The sequence below is a fragment of the Molothrus ater genome, chromosome 6 (genome assembly GCF_012460135.2).
Source record: "Molothrus ater isolate BHLD 08-10-18 breed brown headed cowbird chromosome 6, BPBGC_Mater_1.1, whole genome shotgun sequence".
NCBI lineage: Eukaryota > Metazoa > Chordata > Aves > Passeriformes > Icteridae > Molothrus > Molothrus ater.
This window is the reverse complement of record NC_050483.2, coordinates 30,303,982-30,319,289: the sequence shown is the minus strand read 5'-3', so window position 1 is coordinate 30,319,289 and position 15,308 is coordinate 30,303,982. Positions and strand designations below refer to the sequence as shown.

The 15,308-nt window shown below is 36.0% G+C and overlaps 1 protein-coding gene across 25 annotated transcripts in view; it reads left to right on the top strand.

Moving 5' to 3' along the window:
• GPHN (gephyrin) overlaps window positions 1–15,308 on the top strand; it is a 269,940-nt gene that overhangs the window by 95,103 nt on the left and 159,529 nt on the right. The gene's annotated exons all lie outside the window — the stretch shown is intronic.

The window sequence follows — 15,308 nt, the reverse complement described above, 5'->3', positions numbered from 1 at the left end:
ACCCAAAATCCATCTAAAATGGTTCTCAGAATCTTTATTTTCAAAACTGACATAAGTAGAGTTACAATAAAGTATTTTAAGTTTATGAGAATGATACTGTATTCAGACTGTATTCTTTTAGTACAGTTTACTTTAAAATGCACTTTTTCAGAATCTTTCAGCAGTGAATCCCTTCTAAAAACAGGAATTTGGCAGAAAAATGCAAAGAAATCCAGTTATTTTAGGTTTTTTACTACTTCTCCCTGGCTTGAGAAGGAATGCTGCCTGCCATGAGCCTTAGGCAAATAGCTTTTCAAGGGTAGTTCTGCCTATAAGGGGATGAAGAAACACACTTCGCAGACTGATTCATATTTTTAACGGTGTGCTCTGTATTGTTTTTTTAAAAGCTACCAACCTTAAAAATAAATCCTCAAGGAATGAATTTGTGCTCAAAAGCTGAGTAAAATTTAAAGAAAATGTTTGTGTTCAAATAGGTGGTGTGCTTCTATGTGCTTCATTATTTACTGATGATTCTATAGGCATTAGTAATAGATGAGCTCATAGAGATTTGGAGATTTCAGAACAATTTTTTATTTTTAATTCTAATATTTTGCATGTAGATGAAAAATTCAGATTTATGTTGTTAAAATATTTTGGGAAGTGTGTTTTTAAAAAGTCAAAATTGAGCAAAAATCTTCTGGTTTTGCTTGTCTCAAACACCTTTGAGAAGTGTGTCTGCTTCAGCCTGCATGGTTGAGCAGAACATTTTGAAGATATATATGTGAAACAAAAATGCCCCCAGATATAGTAGAAAAAGAGATTATCAGCTCAAGGTTTTATTCAGAAATCCCAGTGATAGCAGTGAGTTCTACATTTAGGAAGAGAGTTTTTTTCTTTCTTCCTTCAGGAGTTTCTCTTGTCCTGCCATCTGCACTTTTAAGCCTTTTAATATTTTTAGCTAATTTATTGTATATGCTAATGTAATTTATATTGTATATGCTAAACTAAAGGGTTTGCTTATGTTCTTTTACAGTTTATGAATGTTTAAGATGCTCTGGACCTCTAATATAAGATAAAAGTTTCATTGGATTGAAATTCTTTTTTCCTCAGTCATGGGTTTTATCATCTTTGATTTGCTACTATTATTTTCATTGTGTACATGAGGAAATAAACATTTTGAACAGTGTGATGACTGCAGCATGTATATACAAAAGCTATTTTTAATAGTCAGATAGTATTCTTATATTAATAACAATAGCCTTTCAAGGAAGGTTTTGTCATAACTTTTGATTTCAGTCACACACTGTTACCAGCATCCAAGCTTTTAATTAGCTGGCCTTCTTGGGTATTTCTGTATAGCTTAATACACTGACTTACTGTGAAGGGATAGCAATAATCTGTTCAAAGTTAGCAGTACTTAGAAATGCTTTCTTCCTATTATTTCTCTAATGCAGCAATAATTTATCTTAAAATTTCTTTCAGTGTCATTTTAGCAATCACTTTCATTACCCAACAAAGAACTAATTTAAGCCTCCATTTTTAACAAGGTCTTAATACCCTTTAACTTGAGACTAATTAGAACTGTTCCTGTCCAAAATCTTGTGTTATGTGGAAAAGCAGCTCTCAAATGAGAGCTTATTAATAAAGAGTTTGTTTATTTATCAGAGGCATCTTCATTCTTCACATCTTTTCTTTCTGTCAGTCTCTCCCATGATTTTCCTCTTTGTTTAAGGCAGTGGTCCATATATACAGAGGCTTCTTAAGACCATGAATTTTTGGTGCTACTTTGGCATATGAAAGGATAGTTTCTTTTTACTATTTCTGTTCTTCTGCACAGGACACTAACTGAATATTTTGAACAGAAATTAGAATCTCAGATTATTAGCTACCCTAATAGCAAGCTTTTGTGTTGCTCTGTACTCGTTAATTCTATTCAGTTTACAGAAGGATTATGTTGAAATCATCACTGGAGAAGAAAGAAGAGATAAATGAAACATCAGTAATCATTAATAAGAAATTATTCAGGCTCATTAGGGCAAGTTTTGAAACTTAATGTATTTGCACAAGAACTGTGACTTTAAGTGTATCCACAAATAGGTAAGCATCTGTAGTTTCTACAATTACAGTGGCACAAAGAAATGTGTATTTCTTAAGACACAGGAATACTGAGTAATGCAAAGGATCAGACCACTGACAGCCATATGAAAAGGAGGTATGTACATATTTGACTACTTCCAGAAATTATGTCCCTTCCTTCACCAAAGTTGGACTCCATGCTGGTTTATGTCCTTTCTACCTCAGCAGAAGCTACTCTTGAGGAGAGGCTTTATCAGAAAATGTTTTGACATTCTATTTTTCTGGAACAGGAGTGAGTGATGAAATAAGACATTCAAATACATCTGCACTGTTCAGATTTTACAGCTGTTTCTGTTGCTGCTGCGCTTTAAAACCCATGGAAGAAAATGCTAACTGAAGTTATTGATCATTAGCCTGTGTTGATGCTGTGTTCAGTTCAGCAGCAGGTCAGCCTCTTTTCCTTCTTTTAAGGGTGCTCTTGTAACAATCTTACAGGATAAATAGCCATCTTCTGCAGTAGCTAGTTACAGGAGGAAAATCGAACAATACTGCAGGAAAGTGATGTACTGTATGGTACTCAGCCTTGAGAAAAGGAAAATTAAAGTTTGAAGGTTTTGTGCTGAGCAGAGGCAAGAGACTGCCCTTGGTGAAATTGCTAAAAATGAGTTATTCTAACCAGAATCTAATAATCAAGACCCTTTCTAAATAGCCTGTTTCACAGATCATGTTTTCAGGCAGTAGAAAATAAAACTTTCTCATGGAACTGTTTGTTAATTTGTAAAAGGAAAGCTATGAAATAAGACATATTTCTGTTTGTTTACTACTTCAATTAATAAAAAGTCTAATAGTGGGATAGGTTGGGGGGGTGTGGGTGTGAATTAAGGGAGAAATACTGAATGGATAACTTAAGTCAAATTTGAGATGCCCTGTGATCAAGTGGAGCTAAAAATACTGAGAAAACACAAGTCCAAGAGGATGAACTAAGCAATAAATATTTTGTACTTGGCCAGTAAAAAGGAGTGGAATGTTTAACATGAAATGAAACTGGCAAACCAAAAAATTGAATATTTGATTTCATGTTGAAGTGTTTATAGAACCTTTCGCTGAGGAACTTCGATAAAATTTTATGATGCACAACTATTTTAGTTTTACTTGCATTACATTTTAAAGTGAAAAAAGTCACTGAAAATTTGTCAAGTAGCTTTTTCCCAATTTTAATTTGAAAGATATCAAATGGGTATTAATGAGTTATATTTGCTACTAAGAACAATTCCTTTGCATCATTCTCATGGAATAACACACTGTTTCTAATTACGCTGTTATAACATGGAACATATTTTATACATTTTATATTTAGATTATGTAATTAATGTAATTTACTTACTCCCTAGTTAGTAGCTTTTGACAAATAAGGACAAGTGAGTACTCTGAGCTGGCTGGTTATAAAATGTCTGTAGCACAGTGCTGAGTACAAGCCAACACGCTCTTCCTCTCAGCATGGTTTATTAGCTGTGGCTCAGTGCCACTCTCACTGTGGTACAGAGTTGGCTGTGATCTCATGTGGGATGCTGGTATAGCTCCCTGAAAATAAAAAATAGATCCAGGGTTTTGGTTGGTTTTTTTTCTTCCTTTATCTCCTACGTTTAATAGTTCGGTTGTTAATAAAAGCTGAGAATTCTGCCAGTAAGAGGTAGTAAACATTTTAAAAAACAAGTAGCAAGCTTGCATTATGATGCATCATTCAAGTATCTGTCACTGACAATTGTTCAGAGTTAGGGTTATTATTTTAATTTATTGTAAAATCAGAAGACTTCTAGGCCTTATACTTCTTTTAATGCGGTTGAATGCAAAACTGTGTCACGGATTGAATTGCTCTGTGAAAGAGAATTCTCCAATAATATGAAAGCTCTTCCTGAAATATTTCTGTATTATAGGTACTTCCTCAGTGGATTTTAGAAGGTGGAAAGACCGGGGGGAAGGAAATGCTGAGAAAACTTTTGTTCTGTGTTTTGCTCGTGTATGGATCAGTGCAGTTCTGAGGATGAAACTGAGCTGGGGCAAGAGCAGAAATGCCAATAATGCTACAATACAGTTATTAATTTATCAATGTAAACTCAAAGAGAAATTTTAAAATCTAAGTGTGGAATTTTTTTGTTGTAATGGCATATGTGGAACAAGTGGAGTCACTGTGCTTGACTGTAAAGATCAGCTGAACTGTGAGCTAATCAATAGATGTGACAGAAAAGTAACCTTGGAATGGACATGTTTAGGTATTAGGTACTCAATTTTTACTTTCTTTTATTTGTAAAAGGCTTCTCCTACATTTTATTTATTCATTAAAATGGTTTTGAATTCGGTGTGAGTGGATTTCGGACAAATTATTACATAAGACTTGCAAAGGTGAAGCAGTGAGGGAATGCTTCTACTGTGTATTTACTTTTCCTTAAGTAAGATGAAAGAGGATATTCTGCTTTTCATACTAAAACATCTTCAGAGCATGAAAAGTCTATTTTTTTTGAAAAAGCCATTTATTACAATTATTGTCTGATTTATGAAGCCATCTAAATGTGCACTGGGTAATCATGTTTCTCAGCTCTGAAGAACACTGCTGAATTTGTAGAAGCAGGCCTTCTTAGCAGCTTAAGGTATAGAGGCACTGCAGCAATGAAATGTATCTTGACACTTATCTAGGGTAACATTATGCATCAGTGAGCATTTAAAGTCAGGTGATGTGGCTGGAGGAAATAGGAGCTCAAGCACTGACTGCTGTTGTGGAGGGATAGCATCACTATTTGTCCTGACATGTTTGGATGAAAATATAGCTGACAATATAGTTTATGTTAAAATAACCTAGTAAAATCTACCCATGATATTCTGCTGCAGGGAGGGGAGGGGGAATATTTATAAGATAAAAAATCTGGAGTTTTTTTTAAGTTTGTAAATGGTCTTTGTTCCACCAGCTTTCTAGATCTACCTTTTATGTTTTAAATACAAGAGATTCTTCCATTGCTTGACCTGATAGCACCACCCACCTACCTCTAAGTTCTTTGATTACAAAGGCAATTCTAAAATAGAATAAAACTTTGTAAAGTAATTATAGTATGGCATTGCCAGCATAATATAATCTTGCAGTTTAACCAGAGGTTAAGGTCCTAAAATATATTGTACTATCTGTATTATCTGTAAGGGTTTTTCTATCAGTTCTTTAAATGTTCTTTCTTAATGCAATGCTGCAGTTTAGCTCGGTTCCTAAGTTTGGGTATCACTTAAACTCATTTCAGTATAGATTGGGATTATTTCTGGGCTTGTGTAACTAGCTTTTTTGGTTATTACTGTTACTGTCTAAAGGGTGAGGGTGTTTATTGCTAGTTCTGGAAGGAAAAGGCAGGTTTCATGATAATAATTGCTTGTTTGGAGTAAAGTAGTAAATTGTGATTGGGCAAGAAACATTGCAGTTTCTTACAGTGGTTTATTCATAAAGCCCAGTTATCCCTGTACACAAATCTCCTGTATTTGGTTTTTATATCATTATCCCCGAGAGTTGTGCATGCGCTGTGCTGTCCTCGCTCCCAGTTTGCCATAACCATCTTTGATTTCCTTTCTGCACCAGGGCTCAGTGAGTATACTGTGGGAGGTGTTAGCCATTTTTTGGTTTTTGCCCATTGCATTTTGTCATTTGCCCATTGCTAGTCAGGAATTCAGCGTTAATTAATATAACATGGTTCTTTGTGTATAGTCTAAGCAAAATCCACGGTGCTTCACCTTTTCCAATGTGATTCTATGATCACAGTTTACATAGTCGCTGTTTCAGATGCCTAGGAACACATCTAAGCTCTGTGTGGTACTTGCTGGTAGAACTGCAGTCAAGCATTTTTCAAGACTCCTCTCCAAATACATGAAGTTGATTTGAGAAAAGACCAACACAGACATTCTGGCAAATGAAAGATCCCGACTTTAATTTTTTGATTTTAAACATCTGTGGGGTTATAATTTCCCAATACACTGATAAGTGGCAGAGACTTCTAGACTAAATCTCTGCTTTGGATAAGATATCCACCTCCTGTTACTTTTGCTATATTTATCTAGACAAATTTACCCGGCCTCCCTGACATGGAATGCCAGTGCTAAGGAAAATTACTTATTTTACAGGAATGTAAGCTCAAGGATTCACCTTATCTGTTTTCACTCCTGTGTTGGGGCAGAAACTGACCAAGAGATAAATCTCTGCCTTATCCATGTTCTTCAGCTCGGGAATTGCTGGAGGCATGTTGAAGTTATGGGGCACGTTATGGTCACTGTCACCCACAGGATGTGATAGTAAGGGCTGTGGTGTACTCAGTAACCTTGCAGCCTCCTCCTAAAGTCATATTTATAGGGGGAGCAAGAAGAAGAGAGAAGGGCTTTGGAAGATGGAACCAGAGGGGATTTTTCTATCTTATTTTTGCTTTTAAGAGAACATTGTACAGAATAGATGGAAGGAGAACATAGCTGTTAGGGACTTACAAGGTAAATTAAAGCTGCAAGTAAGGAGGTGTGAATAGTTACATTTTGCCAATGGATTATGCTTGTGCGAGCTATTTAAACATTAAAAGTAGAAATTATTTCTGGGACCTGAATGGAACAAAATGCATAAATGCGTTTAATCAAAGCCTTCTTAAGTTGTCCAAGATCCACATGTCCCCAGCCTCCCATGTTTCTGAATAATGAAAGAGTCAGGTTGTAGTATGCTGTGGCATGAATAGCAGAGACAATAGATCAAATGGTTTTTTAATTAATCTAGAAACTTTTTGTTGACATGTAAATGATTAGATGCAAAGAAAAAGGGAGTGACAACTACAAAAAGCAAAAATTAGTTCTAAAAACCCACAGCTAATGTATGAATAACAAAGAAGTGCTTTTCAGTTTCTTGAGTTTGAACTATACAGGTATTTTATAAGCCACTGTAGAATGTGGATGATGATGATGTCAAAAGTAACTGTAAGTTATCTGGAATGGAGATAACTGTGTGAGACATGCAATAAAATCTCACTTGCAGCATTGTCAGTAATACTATTTGTCTATAGAAAGTTCCTTCTAGGTATGAAGACAGATAGATCAAATGTGGTCTTGTTTTATTCCTGTGACTCCATTCTGTGGCTAAACTGATTTTTCTTTTTCCCTTTCCCATTCCCAGCACAGAGCATACACTAAGAAACTCCCCTTGAGTCAGATTACTATTTTAAACAGAATTTCATTCACTCATTTAGGCCACATAGGGCAATATATGTGTATATATATGTGAGCACACTAATGTATGAAGAAAAAAGAAAACCAGCAAATTTTACTTTTGAATTTAACTGTCTGGAGAAATACAGAGGTAACAAGACTGCCACTGGTTGTATGCTGGATCATACTCATACTTAACATCTCTCTGAAATGTGGTGGAGCAAAGTAAGGTGTTAGAGCTTCCAGAGGGGGAAGTGTTGTGTGAACACGTTTATTAGCCTTTCTGGATGCTGCTTGTCTCTGAGACTCCTCTCTCATTCTTGTCATTTCAGTATTGTAGGATTAAGGTTTTTTTTAAAAACAAGTTATTTAAAAGTTCTGATGGTTGTCAATAAGCCCTGTGATTTAAATTGTAAAGAAAAAATTTGGTCCAGACTCTGGAACGATTAGACCATTCCCACATATTCTCCATATTTTATTCTTTTCAAGTTTTAATCATTCTGGTCTCACCTTCAATTCTTACTGATTTTTTTGGAATGAAGATATTTTCTGGATGTCTTTTTGCCTAATCATAGAAAATACTGTCATTGCACTTTTCAGCCTGTGGTCTGCAATTCATTCCAGCCTGTTCATCAAGTGTTCCTCTCTTGCTGGTCCCATTTCCTGGTTTTATGTATCTCAAACTTCCTCTTTTTAAAATAAATACTTAATTTTTTTAACCTTGGCATAAAGTGGCACATGGAGATAGACATGTGAAGCACGTCTAACCAGGCTTCACAAGCATGTTCAATGCTTGAATGTCTAAAAATGGAAGAGAAAAAATGCACTAAAGTTACTGGAAAAAAATTATAATATTGTAGTGGAATGTGAGCAGCATATAAATAAAAAAAGCCTGAGGAGTTTGTGGGGAAATGCCATATTTTTAAAATTCATTTCTTGTTGGGTAAATCCGTAGGGGAGGTGGACAATGTTAATTTCTACAAAAATTAACTTTATGGTTTCTACTAGTTGTGGGTCAACTTATTATCGAGGAAGGATCTTCTTCATATTTGATTCAAATGGTCTCCCTTTTACATTTGGGTGGGAGAAAATAGAGCTCAACTGCAATGACAGGAGTGTCAGCAAAAATTGCTTTATCTTCCTGCATGGGTTTCTACAAACTGCTATGGTAATTTACCAGTGAAATCTTTCATTTCCAGGCAGATCATTGCAATCCTTATCAGATCACCTAAATCCTTTAATTTGCAGTGCCTTCCAAGGTAGGCAAAAGGTCAGTCTCCAGTACCCAAAATTTTTGCTTTCACTTGAGGTAGGTGAGGATTTTCTGACAGGCAATTGCCAGCAATATATATGCAAATGCTCTGTATCTCTCTTAGGTATCTACTTGCTGGAAAAAAAAATGCAAATACATACTTTGCCCTACAATGGTATTTCCTACAGGACAAAGTAAGATCAACATATATTATTGTCTTGGCATTTACTATAAATATCTCTTTTCATACAGTGTTTTAGAGTCCTCAGTCTACTGACTAAATCCCAACATGGATATTAAATATATTTTTCTTTGTCTAAATGGTGAGAATTTTACTGCTTTTGTGATAATGATTTTTGTCTGCTTCTGCATATTTTTTCTCTCAGGAAATTTCAAATCTTGCTCATGTTGTTTAATGAGCTGGCTGGTCAAGCATCTGATGCCCCGGTGGGAACTTTCAAAGTCACTGAGCACATTTTTACTTAATCTAGCTGACATTTCTGTCTGTTTGATTTAATGTATGATTTCCATATTTAGATCACCAATCAGATGGAGCATAGTACAATCATCCCTTTGCACTATAAACACGCATACATCCTGCATGGAAGTGGGCTCTTTTGCTGTTGGTCCACATCACAAGAGTGGTTTTAGATTCTGCTGGCATTTGGGAAGACTTTATAAGTCAGTTTTAATTATAAGTAAAATTTTGAATCTCTAATGAAAATCCTAAGTGCAGAATTAGTCTTCAGTACATTATTCTCAGACCATTTCAGTTGCTATAATCTGGTCGAAATAGCCTATTACAAATGATGAAGTATTTATTTACTAGTTAAATGCTAAAATCTTTTTTAAAAGTCTGATGTTATAAATATCTATATTGTTTATACTTAATTTCATTTTATTCAAAAGTATTAAAATATTTGCTATTTGCATGCTTCAAATTCTTGCCATGAAGCATGTAACTATTGATGATAGGACTTTTGAGCAATTAATAATTAATTTTTTTAGTAAAAATCAAAGCTTAAATAGTTTTTGCTTCTCATGGAAGCTCGGCAGTCCTCCTGATTTTGCACAGAATGCCCCTCCCTATGCTGAGATTAAAAAAAAAAAAAAAAAATTGCACCACTGAAAAGTATGTATTCTGAGTGTATTCCCAGTATTCTAAGTGTTCTCTTCATCCAATTTGTTTTGGGTGATCGTGCTGCGAGCCCAAAACTTTTTGGTGACAGTACCTTCCCGCTCCCCTGGTGTGTTTTTATTAGGCAGTAATCAAGCTGATGAACATTTTCAAGAGGAGGAGCCCATCTGTGGATGTGTCTCAGGCTGGCAGCAGGGTTACCCCAAGCTGCCATACAAGGCTGTGCCCCATGAGCTGAGGTAAAGCAAAGTTCCCCCCTCGAAAACTGCATTAAGCTCCGAACTCACGTGGGCCTGAATAGCTGCACAGAGTGTGTGCTCTCCAGGCCCTGTAGCTACACAGGGTGTGTATCTTAGACTCATGCACTTGATAACAGCTCCAACTTTCCTCCCCAAAATTAAATCAAGTCAGATTAGTTCTGCTAGAAGGGAAGAGTGGCTCCTGGTCCTCTGATTGCCAAATGACCTACATATGACCTCATCACTAATTTCTGGCATATGTTGAGGACAAAGATTCTTGTTCTATTCTTTTCCAATATTAGACTGTTGAGGTGATAATGTTTTCCTGCCGGAAGTGTCTGAAAAAATAGCCTCTTCTGACTTAGTCTTGCTTTTCCTGTACTAAAATTTAAAAAAAGGAAAAAAGCAAAGCAACAAACCAACTTGGAAGGGTGGACGAGAAAAATAATATGGCTTTCCTCCTTAAAAATAATATTTTCATGTTGTTTATTGCTTTTCTTGGGGAAAAAAAAGCCTGAAAGCCACAGAAAATGTGGTATACTTGTTACCCTTAAAAAAATTATATGGTAGGGAATAAAAACTTTTGGGTTAATGCCTTCCCCCTCTTTTTTTTTGTGTGGGCAAGGAATCTTTGGGATGTGGTGAGGCAGAGGGAGAATCCTGTAAAGTGATGTCTTAATCTCAGAGCTGTTGTTCATGAGAGACATGAACTGACAGAGGGCATGTCTGCAATAATTTGATTTCTGTGATGTTTTTCTGTACAGCATGTTGAAGTTAGCCAAAGACTGGGGGAGGAGGGAAGTAAGTTTTCAAGGATCTAATTATTGAATCCATTCAAATAGTAATAGTAATAATAATAAAAATAATAATACTCCCAAAAGAAACAATAAACCTGGGGTGGCTCTTCATGGCATAGTTTAATACCTTTGAGTAAGTGAAGCTGTCATGAGGATGCTCTCTGGGAGCTGTTTTGCACGGTTCCTTGCTGGCGAGCAGCCAGCGCCAGGAGCTGCAGCCCAGCTTGCTGTAGCTGCCAGTGTTCTGTTGTGTAGGAAGGAGCCCAGAATAGCAGCCTTCTTACTACCTCCCTCAGGGTGCTTTAACAATTTCTCAAAGGTCAGTAGAAACTAGTTATCAATTAAAGGAGCTCTCTCTCTCTCTGCTTTTAATGTATCTTGCAGGTAGTGGAGAAAAAAAGCTTTCAAATGCTTTCAAATCCTGCTACCTCTGTCCTTGGAGTACTTTGTGAGGATGTGAGGATCCAAGGCCAGTTGATTTGTTGATATCATAGGGGTCAACATCAAGGTAGTCCAGATAAGCAGGCTAAGAATGCTGACTTGGTCAGTTTGCTCTGGCAGGAGAAGTGTTGTAGGAAGTATCCATCCAGTAGCCTGTGATGAAATGAGCACGCCTGTAGAGTTAGAAATAGCCAGTCATTTGATCCCCTCCCAAGAACAGGCTCTCTTGAATAATCTGCTTAGTTTATGAATCACTCAAAAAACCAGAATATCCTGATGGCAGGTAACAAACATGTTTGTGAGATGGTTCTGGAAAAAAAATGCCAAGTGGAGAATTTTGAGTTTTGCTTTCATTAAAAGATGAAGGAGAGTTTCTTTGGGAGGCTTAGTGACAACTTGATATTGTTTAGACAGTGATCTATCTGAAGAAAGATTAATGTTAATTAAAGTGGCATTGGAGAAATTCAGCAGATGACAGCAGCCAAGCTGGTTACAAGCTATTTTTAGAAAATTTACTTCATTGCATTTGGTATGACTCATTTATTAAGTTAACAGATGAATCAATAGCTCAGCTTCTTATAGCAGTCCCTTGATGTGGAACTGTAGATAAAGATTGTGTTCATACCTTTGGTCAGAATTCAAATTATAAAAGCTGACCCATATGGATTCAGTCCAAGTGCACATGTGTCTTGCACAAAATGGAATAATACTCCAGTATTATTGTGCAATAATACTCCACTGAGACCCTCCCAGCATGGATATATAGAGGGGCACAGGGGAAAATCAGCCAGAAGTCCAACTTGCACTATCTGGGATGAAACACAAATAGCAAACAGGTCAGCTTGTTAAAATATTGTAACAGAGTAAATTTATTAATGTAACAATGTAAATGTATTTCTCTTTTAGTTTTGTCATGAGTTTACTTTTTATTTGAGCTGTAGTTCATGGTTTCTTGTCTCCATTTGAGCACAGTTCCTCCTGGTTTTCAACTTCCCTTAACTTGGATGTAGTTTTCTCTCTTTTCACATGTTCAGCTTTAATTTGTGAAATAGTAAAGCATCCATCTGTTGCAATACAACTGTGTTGGCCTTGGTTCAGTTTATTTCCTGTATTTTGCTAATTTTTTAGGTTGCTATAGAAACCTTGTTGTTCTCCTGAATCCTTTTTGTGAACTTTCACAAGCCCAGTCTGGAAAGATAAACCACTACATTTTATTGGTTTTAAAACCTCTGATAAAATAATTATATTTATTATTTCCTGATTATTTTTATGGAATTTCTATCTTATCTTTTCTGATCCTTGCCTCAAACGCCTTCACCAGTTTAGCCCAGTGTAAGAGATAGTTTTTCATTATTATTGTGTCAGCTCTTATTTCTACATCTAGGAATAATTTCATTTCTCTTTTGTAAAGATATTGGAGAATTGGGCTCTCTGTATTACATTCAAGGTATGATACAGAGTTGATAAGATTAATGTCTGTCAAAATTTGAATACAAATTCGGTATGTTTGAGGTTATCTCTCACATATACAAGTGAAACATTAAAGGTAACTAGTATTTAAAATAATTTCACTGTTAAATAGCATGTCTTGTTATAGTGTGAAAATACTGCAGTTTGGGAGAGAAAGACTTTGCACATTAGGTTTCTCTGGGTGAAGTTTAGGACCATATTTTCAGTGTACTGGAAGTAACTGGCTGGTATTTAGCTTTATTCCTGGTTGGGTGTGTATTATCAGAGAGAAAATGCCATTTCTATTGGAGGATGCTGGATGCTGAGTTGTTCAAATGGAGAGCAGTGTAATAAAATCTGTTAAAAAAGTAAAATATGTGAAAGATGAAGAGTGACTCTGCACAAAATTTGCATCCCTATCTGAATTCAGACAGAGATCAGAATGTGATCTGAATTCTGGCCATTCTAATGTGTTCATTGCTCCATTATATTTTAGCATTCAAAGTCCATTGTAGTTAGTGTATACTCACTCGGGCTAGCTGATCCTTTGCTCTTCTGATCACAGTTACTTCTTGAAAATGTGATTAAGAATTAATTCTTAATTGTGATTAAGAATGGTACTGTAAACTATTCTAAAAAAGAAACCTGAAGAGGAAGGTTTTTCACAACAAAGTGAAAAAATATGCCATGTGCAAGCCCTCTGTCATGGTCTCTGTATCATCCTATAGCTGAAATCTCCTGTTTATCATTGTCTGGTCTCCTTTCAGATGTCAGTAATCAAATCAAGGAATTGCAAAATGACAAGCAAGCTTCCAGACAGGCCACGATTGATGGTTACACTTAAATGTAATTCAGAGAAACACTTGAAATAGAAATTTTTCCCCAAGCTGGACATATCCATTATTGCATTGATTTTTGATTTACCTTGATTTTGCTGGTTTTTCTTAGCAATCACCACAGTGGTTTTGATTTTCTCTGTTACTTGTGTGTGCGATGTTGTCCAGTCCCTTACACTTCAGACTTAACTGACTGCTGGAGATTTTTAATAATGATATGACTATGTTACCTGCATCCCCCCAGTGTGTGAGATGCCTTTAAACTTCTGTGAAACTCGCAGACAAACTTTATATACAGAGTGAAATGTCTTTTTTATGTCTTTCACCAATTAAATCTGGTACTGTAATCTGCTGTGTTGAATCTCTTTCAGAAGTTATAAGATAGATTTCAGTCAAATGTTCTGAAATGAAGAAAGTATAGACTTCCCTAAAAACTTCATTTCAAATCTGAGACATTGATAAAATTGTATATTAATGTTCTCTGATTCTCTTTCAGCTTAAATTTGTTATTGTTTATGTTTGTAGACTGGATTTTAAAGATAAAGGTGTCAGTGTAGGATTGTAAATGGACAATTTAAGAGATATGTGAGCTGGAGCTATCAGTGAGAGGTTGTTTATTTAAACAGTAACAGAATTTTTAATGCGTCTTTCTCTTTCAAAAATGTGGAATTGTGTTAGCTGACATTTTACATTTTAAGAGTGGTACAATTTGAGCTGCAACTTGGCAGATTCAGAGTTTGTTAAACTCTTAACACAAAACTTTGCAGAACTATTTGCGTAGTGATGCTAATTAATGGTATGAGTCAGATGAGTTTACTGAGTAGATTTTTTTTTTTCTGATATTCCAAGAAAGTTCTAAATAGTTGTGCCAAGGGTGGCAAATAAAGGAATGTGCCAGGGGGAATTCCATGTTGCTGGAGTGCTGGCAGTACAGGTTCTGTATTCTCCTTCCGCTAGGAGGTAGAAAGTCAGTGATTTTTGGGGTACTTCACAGTGCAGCCAGGAATGGATCTCAAAGTCACATAAAAGTCTCTTTCTTATGGACATCATTCCAGTAGCTGTGGGACTGGTCAGGTGCAATGTCACCGTGCCACCTGAGCCACTGCTTGTCACGGTTTGATGGAGCAATCCTTCGTTGTGATGCTAAAGCCAATTTATTGTAGCTATCCCTAGAATCACCAGTTGAACCAACGTCATGAAAAATAAAAGTTCATGTTTGTACTTGCACTGGCAAAAAAAGTTTCAGTTTTCTCCAACTTTATCCTCACTTAATGAATGGCAGCAATGGAAGTTGCAGAGGAAATGGGAGAGAGCAATTGCTACACTCTTTGTCCATGATGAATTTGGATGTAGCCCTGCCTCTACCTTGGAAATCACAGCTGATGTTACCTGGAGCAGTGATGGACTTCAGATTTTTCCTATGCACAACTTCATCCTCTGTGTAAAACCTTCAAACAGTTCATTTACAGGAGAAGTGTGGAAAGGCAGGACTTCCATGGAAAATCTTAATGTGTTTTCTGTGTTAGTCTCCTCTTCTCTTTTTCTCTTGACTAAACAATATTTATAATATTTTCAAGATATAAGAAAATACATCTGTGTAGAAATGCTGACAATTAGAAAAATTCCAATAAGAGGGAGGTAATTCAAATGCACATTTGATAGGTATCTACTGGTTTACAAAAAATAGTTTCTTATGTAACTTCTATTTTTGTAGGATCCAGAAAATGAATAGTATTGCTGTGTAGAGCCAGCAGGAGGTCATTAGTGCACTTATATTTTTAGGTCTGAATTGTCACCATCGATGAGACTGCTTCATGAAATAAAAGAAGCCATGTCTGCGTGTCTCTGGGCAAAATGTAATATTAGCCACCATTTATAGTACATGCTATTCATACA